This window comes from Rhinolophus sinicus, chromosome 9, assembly GCF_057876585.1.
Source record: "Rhinolophus sinicus isolate RSI-liver-muscle chromosome 9, RSI-T2T, whole genome shotgun sequence".
Classification (NCBI taxonomy): domain Eukaryota; kingdom Metazoa; phylum Chordata; class Mammalia; order Chiroptera; family Rhinolophidae; genus Rhinolophus; species Rhinolophus sinicus.
The window spans coordinates 34,565,855-34,580,765 of record NC_142509.1 but is presented as its reverse complement, the minus strand read 5'-3'; the positions used below and the strand labels follow the sequence as shown (position 1 = coordinate 34,580,765).

Below are 14,911 nucleotides of genomic sequence, written 5' to 3'. Positions count from 1 at the left end.
GTGAATGTGTGTCTTTATAGAAGCATGTCTGAGCATGTGTGTACTATTGTATGAATGTGTGTAGGGGAGTCTGTGAGGCTGCAAACCTTTCTTCTGAACTTCTGCAAGGAGAATGTCAAATGTGGACTTGCCTACACTGGGCGTGTTTCCAACACCTGTGTATATGAGTATGTCAGCTATTGCTGCCATAATGCTATGTAACAAACAGGGAAATGGGGAAAGACTGCTAACGCAATGGACATGTGTTTTCCTTTTGGGGTGATGAAAGTGTTCTAAAGCTGATTGTAGAGATTGTTGCACAACGGTGAATATGCTAAAAAACACACAAACCATTGACGTACTATTTAAATGGGTGAATTTTATGGTATGTGAATTATGTCTCAATTCAGCTATGACACAACAACAACACTTATTTTTTTGCTCATTAGTTTCCTGGTGAACTGTGGCTCTTGTGGAATCACCTGGGCTTGGCTCCGGGCTGCAGTTGAGTTCAGGTATGTTCTATATGTTTGTTCAACAGGTCTTTCATACTCTTTGGATCAGCAATTGCTCAGGTATATTCCTTTCATGGTGAATAGCAGAAGTGCAAGGAGGTGAGCAGACACATGTAAAGTTTCTTAACGCCTTGGCTCAGAACTAGCATATCACTTCTGCCCACACTCCATTGGCTGAAAACAATTGCATGGCCAAGTCCAAGTCCAGCATCAATCAACAGGACAGGGTAATACACTTGCTTCACCCTCATGGGTTTCCCTGTCTCGGGGCTCACATGAGCCTGTGTGAGCTATCTTGCTTCTAGTCTGAGTAAAACCCAGATGTGAAGCCCAGTCTCATCCCTAGTTTTGAGACGAAATCCAGTCATACTCAGTATTTAGTGCATTTAGCAACTTTGCTGAAGATTTCAAGGCTTATGGAGAAGGATCACATGGCATATTATACAACCTTCCACTGTATTTATGGCTCCATCACTCTCCCATCTCTGCTTGGGGACTTCAGGGAAGACTTCTGGGAGGAGGTGACATTTGACCAGATCTGGAAGGCTGAGGAGGATTTGGGCACAAGACTATCATAGGAAAGAACATTCCAGGGAGAGGGAATAGCATGGATAAAGTGAGGAAATGTCTGGTATAGTTGAGGAAAAACAAGTATTTGGCACGGCTGGAGTGGAAGGTATGAGCTGGGGAGGGGTGGAGGTGAGGCTAGTGGTCCACAGGCCCATGAAGTGCTTGTACTGTGTCCATCTAGGCAAGAACTTTTCCAGAATTACCTGCCCTGTATGGTCCTGGGTTAGCACTGACTAAGGAGAAATTTGTGTGAGATTTGGAAGGTAGAAGTGAAACTGAAGCCATGCTTTTTATGCTCTGAAGGTTAAGGCAGGGCCCCAGGCAGTGTGGACACAAGTTCCAATTGTCTGTGGATCCAAGTTCATCTTCCCAGGTTCCAATTTGTCCTTGTTCTCATTCATGCCTAGCCTTTCTCCTTGATAGCTGCTCTAAGTGATACAGAGACAAGATCATTGAATAGATTCCTGTGCCAGCTCCCACAATAGTACACAGCCTAACCTTTGTAATCAATCCTTTCTTCTGTGGTGCTCATAGTGGTTCTCTGGTCTGAACCATGACTGATATAGCCGGAATCATAAAGGCCTCTCTGTGCCCCACTGAGGCATTTGGGCTTCATCTTTTAGAATGTTTTTTTCTCAAATTTCCGTCATTTGAGGGGCACTTTGACAGAGGTAATGCTAAATGTTCACCAAACCCCCTTCTTCCTGAACTTATGGCTACATCTCCAGCCTCCCTTGCAGCCAGATGGGACCATGTGATGAAGTTCTAGCTAATGAATGTGGGCTGGAGTGAAGTATGCATGCCTAGGCGCAGTCCCCAAATCCTCCCATGTGACACTGTAGACTTGCTCTCACTTCTCCAGTCTGCCAGCTGAATGCAGAAGGTCCAATGGTGGAGCCCAAGGCCTGGAGGTTTTCAGAGCTACTAGCTGGGAGGAGCCTGGGTCCCTAAATGACTCTGTGGAGCAGAACCCCCACCCCTGTGCCATGCATTGGGCTGTAACATGAGAAACAGAACTTTATTACATGAAGCCAATGAGATTTGGAATTTTTTGTTAGAGCACGTAGTCGACCTTAATGAAAACAACCATCTTCACAGTTTTAGCATAACCTTTTACTATCTGTATTGTTGATTTAATCACTTAAAAGTTCCTGTTTATAACCTTAATTTATTTAAAAAGAGAACTTCTTGTCACTATTCATAAAGAGAAAGGCAGCATCACTCATGGTAGAGAAAAGGTAATAGTAAGAAATAAATGCAGTGACAATCAAGCAATGATATGAAATGCTTGCCATATCCTTTTCCTTCCAAGAGCTCTGGAGCCTGAGACCTGCTCTCATTTTGCTATAAAGAGAAATTAATGAGTGTTTGATAGGTGTTAAAGACAGGTGAGTGCCAAATAAAGACTTTCTCTGTAATGTTCTTGAGCCATCAGTGATAATCACGCAACACTCTGAAATTACCTGAGCAGAAGAAAGCTGAACAATCTTAAAACATTTCTTTTGTGGAAAATTTCAAACATATACACATAATGTAATGAGAATAGTAATATAAGCCCCCACATGTGCGTTACCCAGCTTCAACAGCTATGAACTTTTTTGTCATTCTGGTACATCTACTATCTGTCCCCCCATTTCCTTTTTTGATGGAATATTTTAGAATAAATCCCAGGCATCATATAATTCCACCCACAAATACTTCTAACAATAAGGGCATTTGAAAAAATTCACAATACCATTATTGTGTTAAAAATCAACAATTCCTTATTATCATTTAATACTCAGTCGGTGTTCAGTTTTGTCTAATGACCACAAAAATGAGGTCTTACAGTTGTTTTGCTTAAATCCAGATCTGAACAAGAGCACACATTGCATTTGGTTGATATATACTTGATCTCTTTCAAACTTGTGGTGGATTGATTGCAATAAATGGCCTCTGTATCCACTGCCTCAGCTATGTGACTTTGCAGCTTCTTCTGTTGAGAGGTAGAGTCTGTGTCCCCATCTTGGAATCTAGACTTGATCATGTCACTTGCTTTGGCCAATAGGATGCAGCAGAAGTGATGATTTCTGAGTCTGGGCCTTGAGATGTCTTGCACGATTCCACTGAGCTTGCCCTAGACCAAAAGAACTGCCCATCTGACCACAGATTCATGAGAAATAATTGTTATTTTAAGTTCTAGTGTGGCTTATTACATAGCACTATTGTGGCAAACAGATAACTGATACAAATCGACAAAATTTCCCCTCCTTTTTAAAATGTCATTTACTTGCTAATGACACTAAGTCTTTGGTTCTTTAGCGTCTGACATTTTAGATTTTTGCTAATTACATCCCATGTGTCATTTAATGTTAGTCCCCATATTTCTTGTAAACTGGTAGTAGGCCCACAATGTCTGGTTATCCTGCTCTGAGTATTGTTAAGATTGATCAGTGAGCAGCAAATAATTTTAGATGAGGTTATACCAGGGAGAATTCCTGGGGGAATCAGGCTTGAGTTGGGCCTCTTTCAAGGACAAATAGGATTTAGATAGGCCCAGAGAAGGAGGAAATATTCTAACTGAGGAGAGAAGGTTAGAGAGTGTTCTGAAAATACAGAGCAAAAATTGGTTAATCATCCTCATATCTGCTTCCATTGTTATCCTCTGGTCTGGAGGATAGGGCAAGAACCAGATTGCATCTCAGATTCTAATTCTAATAGGTTGGTAATGGGTGCATGAAGTACTTTGTTGGAATACATTGTGAAATCACATTCCTGCTCAGTGGGAAAGACTTCTGTGATCTACTAGTGATGTCTGTTGTGGGTCTGGGGTGCTGAGCAGTGGTATGACTGCTGTGAATCTGCCTAAAATCAGTGACTCTGCCCCACCTCAGGAACTTTGACATTAGACCCTAGAAGGAAATAAGAACTGAATGGGATACCTGTCATGGACTGTGGCAGACCTTGTTGGCTGCTTACCAACCCCCATTCACCTTTTTGTCTTTGTTAATGGAACTTTAGATGATAGAGATTGATTTAAACATGAACAGTGACCCAGTTCTGGCCAGTGAGAAATAAGGGAAGTCTGCTCCTGGGGCTTCTGCAGAATTTTTTCTTCCTGAATTAAAAGGAATGTGTGAAGAGATGCTTCCCACCCCAACTTCCTGTGGAGATGGTTGTGTAAGGATATGATGCCTGGAGCAGTGGCAGCCATTTTGTGGCTATGAGGAGACGTGGCCAACACGTCAAGGATGGTGGAGAAATAGGGAAAGAACCTGGGTTTTTGAAGTTGTTGAGTTATGAACAAACTCTGGAACCACCAGACCACCAGTTTCTACATCAGTTGTTATGTAAAAAGTAAACCTCTTTTATTTCATCCATGTTTAGCCAGGCATTTTTTCACTTGTAGCCAAAGACAACCCAAAGTACATACAGACCATCTTCTGTGCTTCATGGACATAGTTCAAGCTAGTATTTTCAATCCATGGCTGAGTCACAAAAATAATTTACTGGGTCATGACCAACATAAAAAATAGCATAGATAATAACGAGAATGCACACACATAAAAAGAATAAGTGTTGTTGCAGCACTATTGTTTTAATTATGTGTGTCCCAGGTTAGGTTCTCCAAGGAAGCAGAGCCTGAGACAGAGGTTAGTGTATGGGAATGTCCTTGAGATCAACTCCTGTGGAAGGGCGGGGCAGGAAGCAGGAGTGGGCAGGGGTGAGGTCAACCTAATATGGGGGCTCAGCAATAACCTTGATTAACCCCGCAAGGAATCTAGGACCCAGGAGTTAAATTGGGTCTTCAGAATTGTCTTGTGTTGGGCCAGGATAGCCAGGTCTTTATCCTTCCCTTAATTAGTCACTGGACATGAGCCACCCCAGGAAAGGGTTGTGACCTTGGGCAAGGTGGCTCCCTGAAGGTGAGGCAGGGACTCAGCCCAAGGGGCTGACAGCTGGAGGCTCTCTGCAGGTAGCACTCCCAGAAGCTGGGGCAACAAAGCCTTCCTTGGAGGAGGATGGAGCATTTCAAGCCCATCATTGTGTGTGTGTGTGTGTGTGTGTGTGTGTGTGTGTGTGTGTGAGAGAGAGAGAGAGGGAGAGAGGGAGAGAGAGAGAGAGAGAGAGAGAGAACCAGATTGTGATGCAAATGTATTTCTTTTTGTGGGATCTGGTTAAAGCAGTTTGCAAGCCTCTGGCTAGGCTGTTGCATTTCCACCTGAGTTGTTTTCCTTCTGATTGCCTTTCGGGGTGTAGTCACTTTTTCCAAGGCTCTGCTTTGCTTTCGAGAGGCAGCCCTGTCTTGGCGAGACAGCCCCCTGGCATATTTAAACACTAACGAGGAGCTGAGCTGTTGGTGCCTCCCATACATTAAGAAATGACTGCAGCTGCCAATGTCCCAAATGAAAATGACTAAGGAGGATTAAAGCCAGGTGATGTCATCCTCATCCCTGCGTCCTCTGGTCCTCCCGATGCCCCTTTAGCCTGTCTTGGTGGGCTTCTCTTTACCACAGTTCATTTCTATTTCCCTTCCCCAGCAGATTGTCTTTAGCAATTGTATTTTAAGTCATGTAATTATAAGGGGGTGAGAGGCTCGGAACAAGCTCTGCTCTTGGGAAAAATCTGGAGGAACCTCTTACGCTGTTGGTTTGCAACACCCTCCATTAGTGGCTCCTTGATTGTTGCCTAGAATAGCGGGGGAAGGAGGGTGAAAACCAGAGGAGCTGTGCCTCTGCCCTCTGAATAGGAAAGAAAGCCCCAGGCTTCTGCAGAGCTAGAATTACAGTCAGGCTTCCCTGGCCAGAATCCCCTGGGGAGCTTGCTAAAATGCAGATTCCTGGACGCTTCCAAAGATCCAATGAACTGGGCTCTCTAGGGGATGGGACTCGGGAATCTGCCTTTACAAAAAATCTTTTCGAGCCGGCCTGGTGGCTCAGGCGGTTAGAGCTCCATGCTCCTAACGCCAAAGGCTGCCGGTTCAATTCCCACATGGACTAGTGGGCTCTCAACCACAAGGTTGCCAGTTCGACTCCTGCAAGGGATGGTGGGCTGCGTCCCCTGCAACTAGCAATGGCAACTGGACCTGGAGCTGAACTGGCACCCTCCACAACTAAGATTGAAAGGACAACAACTTGACTTGGAAAAAAGTCCTGGAAGTACACACTGTTCCCCAATAAAGTCCTGTTGCCCTTCCCCAATAATAAAAAAAAATATTTTCACTTTGAAATAATTCCACTCTTGCTGAAACGTTGCAAGAATCGTGCAAAGGACTCATGTATATGATTTATCCTGATTTTTGCCACATTTGCGCCATCATTTCTCTTTCCATATATAAATATGCATATTGTTTGTTTCTGAATCATTTGAGAAGTTGCAAATGTGATGCCTCTTAAGAACAAGGAAATTCTCTTACGTAACTACACCATGCAGTACTATTATCGAAGCCACATTCCATAGCAAATTTCCCTAATTGTCCTCCACCTGCCTTTGTTAATAATCCAGAATCACACAATGCTTTTAGTGGTCATTTCTTTTTTGTCCTTTTTAATCTGAAAGAATTCCTCAGACTTTTTTTTGTTTTGTTTTTGTTTTGTTTTTCGGTCGTTCATGACCTTGACATTTTGAAGCATCTAGACCACTTGTTGGGGAGAATGTCCCTCCGTTTGCATTCATCTGGGGACCCTGTATTTTTAACATCTCCCTTGACCCTGAGCCCTTTGAGAGGGTTAGGCAGCCCTAAGATACAAATACTCAAAACTCTTACCTCTCAGTAATGCCCAAAGGACATTTTTAAAAAATAGCTTTGTGGGGCACCAGATTTAGCTCCTTACAGGGTTTAGAGTTTGGGTTTTTTTTGGGTTTTTTTGGTTGTTTTTTTTTAACATCTGATTTACTCGGGACTCAAATCCCAGAGATTTCTTAAATTGCCTGGGTTGCTAAGCACTGGAGTCTGAAGGGATTCCACTGGGCCTTTAATTTCTCTGACTTTGATCCTCTGGAAGGTGGGAGGGTTCTGGCAAGGTCAGCAAGCAGGTTGCTAATTTGGGGTGGGAGGTGGTCTGGGGGGAAGCAGAAGGGGACAGAGGAGGCAAGACTGGTGGGAAGAAACACAGCAACCATTTCCTCCACAGCGTGACATGTAGGGAGCTCGGAGCTTGGGGGGATTTCCTCACCCAGTCTTCACATCTGTTCCCGGGTAAAACATCATCAGCTCCATTTTGCAGATGGGGTAACAGGCTCAGAAAGGTGATGTCACTTATCCCTCTTCACTTATTTAGGAAGTAGCTGAGCTGGGATTTGAACCTAAGTCTGTCTGACCATGAGGGAACCCCTCTCACCAGGGAACAATGCATGAATGCAAAATTTGTGGTCCCAATGGGAATTCAAGAAAGAGGAGGGCAGGCGTGGGTCACCCCGATCCTGGTCTTGGGACGAGAAGGCGTTGGCAGCACTTTGACTTCCTGGGTGGCAGGATGATGGCGAGATGTTTTGCTCTGACACGATGCCCAGGATCACGTGCTCCAGTCCCTGCTCAGCCACTTCTGAGCCTTGTCACCTTGGCCAGTTGCCTAACCTCTGCCGCGACTTTCCCTTCTGGAAAGTGGGGATAACCACATTACCTACTTCATAGGATTAAATGAGTTAACGTAGTAAAATGCTCTGAACAACATCTGGTAAACAGTGTTTGTTACGTTGACGTTCGCTGTCACCATCATCTCACTATCTGTTGCAAACCCATGGGAGTGTATGGGGCTGAGAAAATGAGCACCTTTGGTGAAGCCACGCCTCCCCCTGCTGCCTGTGTCCGAGCTGGTCTCTGCTGAGTCATTTTACTTCTTTGTCTTCATCTACCAAATGGAGACCTTACCCCAGGCCTTGTCTGGCCTCCAGACCCTCTTAGAAGGGGGCTAATCCTGTCTGGCCTTGAGAGTTCCGAGGCCTTATATCTCCGGATTGAGCTGGGAGCCCTGGTTAAACACCAGCATCTCCTGGAGGCCAGGTGGTATCTAGCTCACCCCCATAGCTGTCCTAACACCCCAAGTCCTCATTCACTCACTCACACGCTCAGCACCTTTATTGAGTACCTACTGTGCGCCGGTTACTGTGCAGGGTGCAAGGAAAATAGAAGACAAGGTCGCCACTGTCATGAAGCTCACGGAGGGGTTGATAGACAGCAGAGACGTAAACAGCAAATGAATGTATAATAGCAGAGAAAAACAATGGCAATGAAAGTAAAAACAAGGCAAAGCAAGGAAAGGGGTGAGAGAGTGACAGGGAGGGGGCAACAGGGCTGGTGCATAAATAGGCTCAAGGAAGTGCCTTTTCGTGGGACACTCAGGGATATTCTGGAATACCTGGGTATTCCTAGGTAAATACCTCTCGGAATTTGTTGCTGACACTGCCATCCACTCTCACCCATCCCCTAGTTACCATCTTCAGACCCTGCCCCGTTTCAAAGGAGGCCAGGCCCCGCTTCACCCAAGCTCCTGAGGACAGGTTGGAGACACAAATGAATGGTGCAAGTTAATGCGAGGGCCACCTTTGGCCTCTTAGAAGCACAGGTTGTTCCTGAGGACTTTGGCTCGCTTGCTGGAGGCGAAGGGAGGTACTCCTTTATCTCTGACTGCTCTCTGGGCGTTAGAGCAGGTTCTGGTGTTCTCTCTGGGCAGCTCCCTGTCATTTACCCAGTCAGTCTACCTGACTGAACCTGGGCACATGCCCTACTTGGCACAGAAAACACTGCTTTTTCTTCCTCCTTATTTGCTGCCAAGGTGTTTTACTAATCTTCATAATAACCACTAGCATTTATTGCCATTTACTCTTTATACCTCAGGAGGCAGAACTAGTGTTACCCCCAAGTCACAGAATAGGAATTTGAAGCTGTGGCAAAGGCTGCTCTGTATCCCCTAGTGTCCATTCTAGAGTCTCCCTCTTTGAAAGTAAAAGAAATCCAATTTTTAGCAGGAAACATGTGAATGTACGACTAAGCATTGAATTGTACCCTTTAAATGGACGAATTGTGTGATATGGAAATAATATGCCAATAAAGCTGTTTAAAAACAGTCAGTAGTGCCGAGGTCGAGAAAGCCTGGACTAGTAGGTAATTAGTTTGACAGAAGAAAATTGGGGGATCAGGTCAGCGGACCATGCAGAGCAGGTTGCGGAGTTTGAACTTGATTACCCCTGATTAGTGGATTCATCCCTGGATATACATCCGTATTTCAAGATTCTTTGAGCATCTGCTTTGTGCTGGGCATTGTCATGTACGTCATCCGTGTAATCCCCATGACGGATCTGTGGTTGGCCTGCATCCCATTGTGCAGATGAGTAAGCTGAGGCTCAGAGAGATTCACTGACATGCTCAAGGCAGCACAGCTGGTAAATTGCACAGCTTGAGTCTGAATGCACTTGGATTTGTCCTTGACCCCAGGGCTTTCCATTGCTATATACTGACCCTCCATGAGCCATCTTCCCTGGCTGTCCCCTGCCACAGCCCTGGTTGTAGCCTGTGGTCCTGGGGACATCCCAGGTGGCCCTCCCCAGAGTGCTGATGCTCATCCCAGGTTGCAGTTGGCATCTGGATGGGGGTTGGTTGCTTAGCAACGTGGATGCAGATTCTGCCCTGAGCCAAGGGAACCATCTCTTCAGAGTCTTGGCTGCAGGAATTTCAAGGAGAACAGCCCCAGGAGGGCCTGAGGGAGCTGGAGCCTGGAATGAGTGGGGAGGGTAGAACAGCTATGTTCCTGTGGGGCTTTCTGGAGATGGGGGCCCTCCTTAAGGGAAGACTAAGCTTTAGGGGACAGTGACAGACAACGAGGAGACATGGGTCAGTCATAATGATGTTATTATAACTACAAATATGTTGCTTGAGCGTCTCTGTGTGCCAGGTACTGTGCTTAGCATTTTATATTCCATAACCCTCCCCAGACCCCATGCAATAAATTACTAGTATTATTTCCCCTTTGCAAACAAGGTACTGGGGCTCATGGAGGTTAATTGACTTGTCATGCCGCGGAAAATGGGGAAGCTGGGATTTGACCCCAGGCCTCTCTGACATCCCAGCTCAGCCCCCATTACAGCCCTGGCTGGGCACTTGGTGGAGAAAATCCACCATGTGGCTCCCAAGGCCTTATGTGGCCTGTCTCGCACTCCCTGTCACTCTGCTTGCTCCAGACGTACCATCCTTGCTTCATTTCCTTAAACACTCCAACCTCTTTCCAGCCACAGGGCCTTTGCACTTGCTGTTCTTTCTGCCTGGGATACTCTTCCATCCACTCTCTTCACTAGGTTTACTCCTACTCATCCTTCTGGTCTCCAGTGGAATATCATTCATTCATCATCCAAACACTGAGTGCCTCCCAATGCCAGGTAAACATTAGTAAATAAAATATAGATGATCCCAGCCCTCTTGCAGCTTACAAGCTAATGAAAGAGACAATAAACAAACAGACAAGCCAATAAAGACAATTACAAACTCCTACTTCCCCTGGGGAATATTCCCTGACTCCCCTGCTCTTTGGCAAGAATAGCTCAGGAACCTTCTTTAGATGGTCTTTCATAGTGTTTAGCCCACTGCTAATCAATTAATTGTATATTTATTTATTTAAACCTGGTCTCCTCTCGTAGGCTATAGGTTCTGTGAGGCCAGGGACTGTGAGCCTGGACTGGGAGGGTTGGTACTGTTATTATCAGAGGAAACTGAGGCCCAGAGAGTTTAAGCAACTTGCCTATGGCCATACAGCTGGTAACAGGTAGAGCTGGGATTCGAACCCATGTTTTCAATCAGTAGGTTATGAGTAGGTTATGAGTAGGAGAGAGAGAGAGACAGAGAGAGAGAGAGAGAGAGAGAGAGAGAGAGAGAGAGAGAAGAAGAAGAGGAGGAAGTGGAGGAGGAGGGAAAAGAAGAAAGAAGAAGAAGGGAGGGAAGGAGAGAAGAAAGGGAAGAAAGAAGGAAGGAAGGAAGGAAGGAAGGAAGGAAGGAAGGAAGGAAGGAAGGAAGGAAGGAAGGAAGGAAGGACTAAAATCCATGCTAGGGTAGCCCATCAGTGTTCATGCCTTCATGGCCAGGTCCCACTGGAAGTTGTCCTGTTTCAGTCAGGCCCAGCCTCCTGGGTCCCCTGTCCTGCAGCTGTGTGGCAGCCCAGAGTTGCACAACAAGCTGGGAGACTCCTTATATAACATGCCACCCACCAGTTTGCTTTGGGCCACAAGGGAGGGAGCGGGAGAAGGCCGCTTTGAATGTCAGAGGGGTCTTTTGAGATCAGCATTTCAACCTCAGCTTCTTAGCTGAGCAAACTGAGGTCTCAAGTGTGTGATCTCACAGCATCTGGATCCAGCCCAGGGTTCTAGAAAGTTCTCGGTTACCTGCTTCAATGTTCCAGAGGGTGCATTCTCACAAGACTGTGAGCCAATAACCTGGGCTTTCTGGGACCTTCTGTGTTCTCATATCAAGGAAGGATTTTGGCCAGAGAGCCCCAGAGGACAGTTTTATGCAAGGCTGGGGCCAGGAAACAGAAGTCTGGCATGATATGCCAAGCGTGTGCTAAGAGTTTCCCATGAATCCACACCTCTACCAGCAGACAGTGAAGGAGATCTTATTGTCTCTGTTTGATATCATTTTGTTCCCTTTCTTACCAGTTGTGTGACCCTGGGCATGTCCCTACATGCTCCTGAGCTTCCATTTCTGTTTGACATGAGAAGTATGAAGGGACTTACCCAAACACATACTAGTAAGAAGGAAAGCCAAATTTGTCCATCCACACATTTCCCGAGTCCTTAATATACGACAACTTACCGCTATTTTGGGGCAGGAGTGGGCAGAGCTGATTAAGAACTCTACTTCTGCTCTCAAGGACATTACAGTCTTGAGAAGGAAAAGCAAATGTGGTTTTTTTCTTGACAGACTGCCTGAATCATTTGGTAATGGCTGCCTGCCTAGAGTGCTGCATCCTGGATCTGGGGAAAGAGTGCCAGGATTGATTGATAATGTCTGCCACAAAATCAGACAGGAGAACTCCTTGCTGGAGTTGGAGACACCAGAGGTCGAGTTTAGAATGGACTTTAAGGTGGCGGGACAGACTGCTAAGGTCATTGGGATGATTGCTGAGTGCTTACTCTTGCCATAATGAATTCTGACAACAAAGACCCAGGGAGGTGCTGGGTCATTGTCAGCGTCACTCGTTTTAGGACTCCAGGGGTAGCATTCACTCAGCAGTTTGTGTAAATGGTACCCTCTGGTGCACATGAATGATGTCTCCTGGAGTTGTGGGACACGGCAGCCTGAATGAAGCAACAGAGGCCCAGAGAGGTTAAGTCACTTGCCCAAATCACACAGCTAGCACATGGCAGAAGTGGGATTTACGCTGAGGTCTATCTGACTCCACAGTCCAAGCCTATAACCACCATGCCCTCCTGCCCACCAATGATTTGCCAAATCTGGAAAATGGTTCATCCCTGACTGAACTTTGGGAGATGGCTTAAGCTGTGTGCCTTCCCCACGTGGGATTCCCTGTAGGGGTTCATGCCTGTGCAATCCCGAGCACAGGGCCTGGTGCACAGTGAAAGCAACTCAGAGTGGTGAGGGAGAGGGTGGCTGGGAGATTGAACCCCAGTCTGAAGCTAAGTGTGAGAAGGGCAGCCCTGAAAGAGAGAGGGTGGCAGCAAGCAGCGTTTGCAGTGAAAAGGAAGCAGGTGAGTCCTTGGGCTCAGGGCAAAAAGGTAAAGGGGGCCGAAAAACAGATTTGGGGGTGAAAGGGGTACTCAGCCCTCGAAGGGGCTGCTGGTGTATCCAACTCCAGGTGTATCAGTCAGTCAGGGTCCTGCACAAGACACAGGGGTGTCTGATGAAGGCACTTGTAACAGAGCTGTGGGCAGGGGAGAGGGAACCAGCAGGGGCTGGTGACACTCCTGGGACTGGCAGAGCAGGGAGCGCCTGTCCTGAGGGAGCAGAGGGGAGAGGCTGTTCTGGAATCTGGCAAGAGCTGTGGCCTTGAAACAGGAATGCAGCTCCCGTGGGCCAGGCCACCTGCATCCACACAGTGTGGGGGCAGCCCCCCAAACCTCACGGACTAAGAGTAGACGAGGGAAACTGGGATGCTGTCTGCAAGGAGGCAGGAAAACTGGACAGACGTTTATCACACAGCCCTGACCAAGATGATTTCAGAACATTCTGGCCACTCTCAAATTCTTTAATGACCATTGACTTGATCAGCTTTTATTTTCTGGGACATTAAATTATGTGGAATATGGTGGAACTTTCAAATGGTGCAAATTCAGGGCAGGGTAGGTAGCTGGGGGCAGGGTAGGAATGGGGATGAGGAGGGAGGAGATGCATGTTCAACTACAGCCCTACGTCAGGCTGCCGCCATGTTCAACTCAGAGATGTCCCCAGAGGGTGCAAAACACAGCATCCCCAAGCTCCCTGCTGTTATTAATCAGCACATGTCTCAGGAGCAGGTGTGCATGAGTGAATTTTGGGGTCACGGCGGGTGATCCGGCCTGGCCAGACTCTCCGCTGATCCTGAGCCATTGGCTGAATCTAAGTCTCTCAGAGGAGAGGACGATTTTCGAGAAAACCTGGGACCAAAGAAATGAAAGTTGGACGTGGTGACCTCAGGCTTGCTCACTGGGGTCATTTAGGAAACTTACCATTGTGTTTGAGACCCCCTGGGATGTGGGGGTGGAAATAGAAACTCAGGTGGGGGGCTGGGGTGAACTGGGGAATTCATGCCCTTCTCAAGGGGGCAGTTACAACCCAGTGTTAGGTGCTTGTCACCAAATGAGCCAGCTGGGCGGGATTTGGCTCCTGACTCTGCCTCTTGCTGTGTGACACTGGGTAAGTTACTTCCTTCCCTGTGCTTCAGTTTCCTCATCTGTAAAACTGGACAATAATAGAACCCATCTCATGGAGATGTTCTGAATGAATGAATGTCTGCAAATGTCTAGAACAGTGCCTGGCCTGTAGCAAAAAGCACTATATGTGAATGTTTGCTAAATAAATAGGTAAGAATGTAGGTCCTTTGTTGCTGGATCTTCCGATCTTTCAAGGAAAGTAAATCTGGAAATCCAAGTTTTAACAAGCATATAAATGGCAAACACTCAGGCAGTTTAGAAACACCTTAAATATGGACAGAACATTCTGAGGTAGATACTGTTATCACTCCCATTTTACAGATGGGGAAACTGAGGTACAGAGACGTCACATAACTTGCCCTAAAGTTGCACACTAGTGAGTGGTGGAACTAGAATATAGGGTGACCAACGGTCCTGGTTTCAGCGCTGGAAGTCCTGTGTCCCAGGAAACTTTCATTCCAGGAAAACCAGCACTGTTGGTCACCCTAGATTCAGAACTGATCATTCTGGCTTCAGCACTCTGCTCTTAACCACTGTACTCTTTATTTTCTCTTGCATGAATATTCCTGATTTTTAAATGTTTTCACTGTGGGCCAACTTGCAATTACTGCACGAATATGATGTTCCATAGCATCAGATTTCCTGCTTGTTATAGAGATGTGCCTCAGTTTTCCCGTCTGTAAAATGGGAAAGAATAATACAGACTTCCTAAGATTATTGTGAGGATTAAATGAAGTCACATATGTAAAGCACTTAGAACTGTGCCTGGCACAAAGCAAGTGCTATGTAAATATTTGCATGTATTGTTGTTAGACATACACACTCTCAAGACCCCCTCAGACTTCCTACATCTGAATTATCTGGATTGAGATCTGGGCATCTGTTATTATTTTTGTTGTTTTTAATACCAGGTTCCCCCTTTTTCAGAGGTTTGGGAGTCGGGAATCCTGGGGGCAAGTATGAGTTCTGCAAGTAATGTACTGTGTGACCTTGAACAAGTTTCTTTGCCTCTC

General features: G+C 46.2%; 1 protein-coding gene across 1 annotated transcript in view; it reads left to right on the top strand.

Annotated features, from left to right (window-relative positions):
- The first annotated feature begins 427 nt into the window (after positions 1-427).
- The window catches only part of CCDC63 (coiled-coil domain containing 63), a 55,576-nt gene continuing 41,092 nt past the window's right edge, over positions 428-14,911 (top strand). Inside the window, exon 1 of the mRNA XM_019733894.3 lies at positions 428-494. The gene's annotated coding sequence lies outside the window, so the exon portion shown is untranslated. The remainder of the gene's footprint in view (positions 495-14,911) is intronic.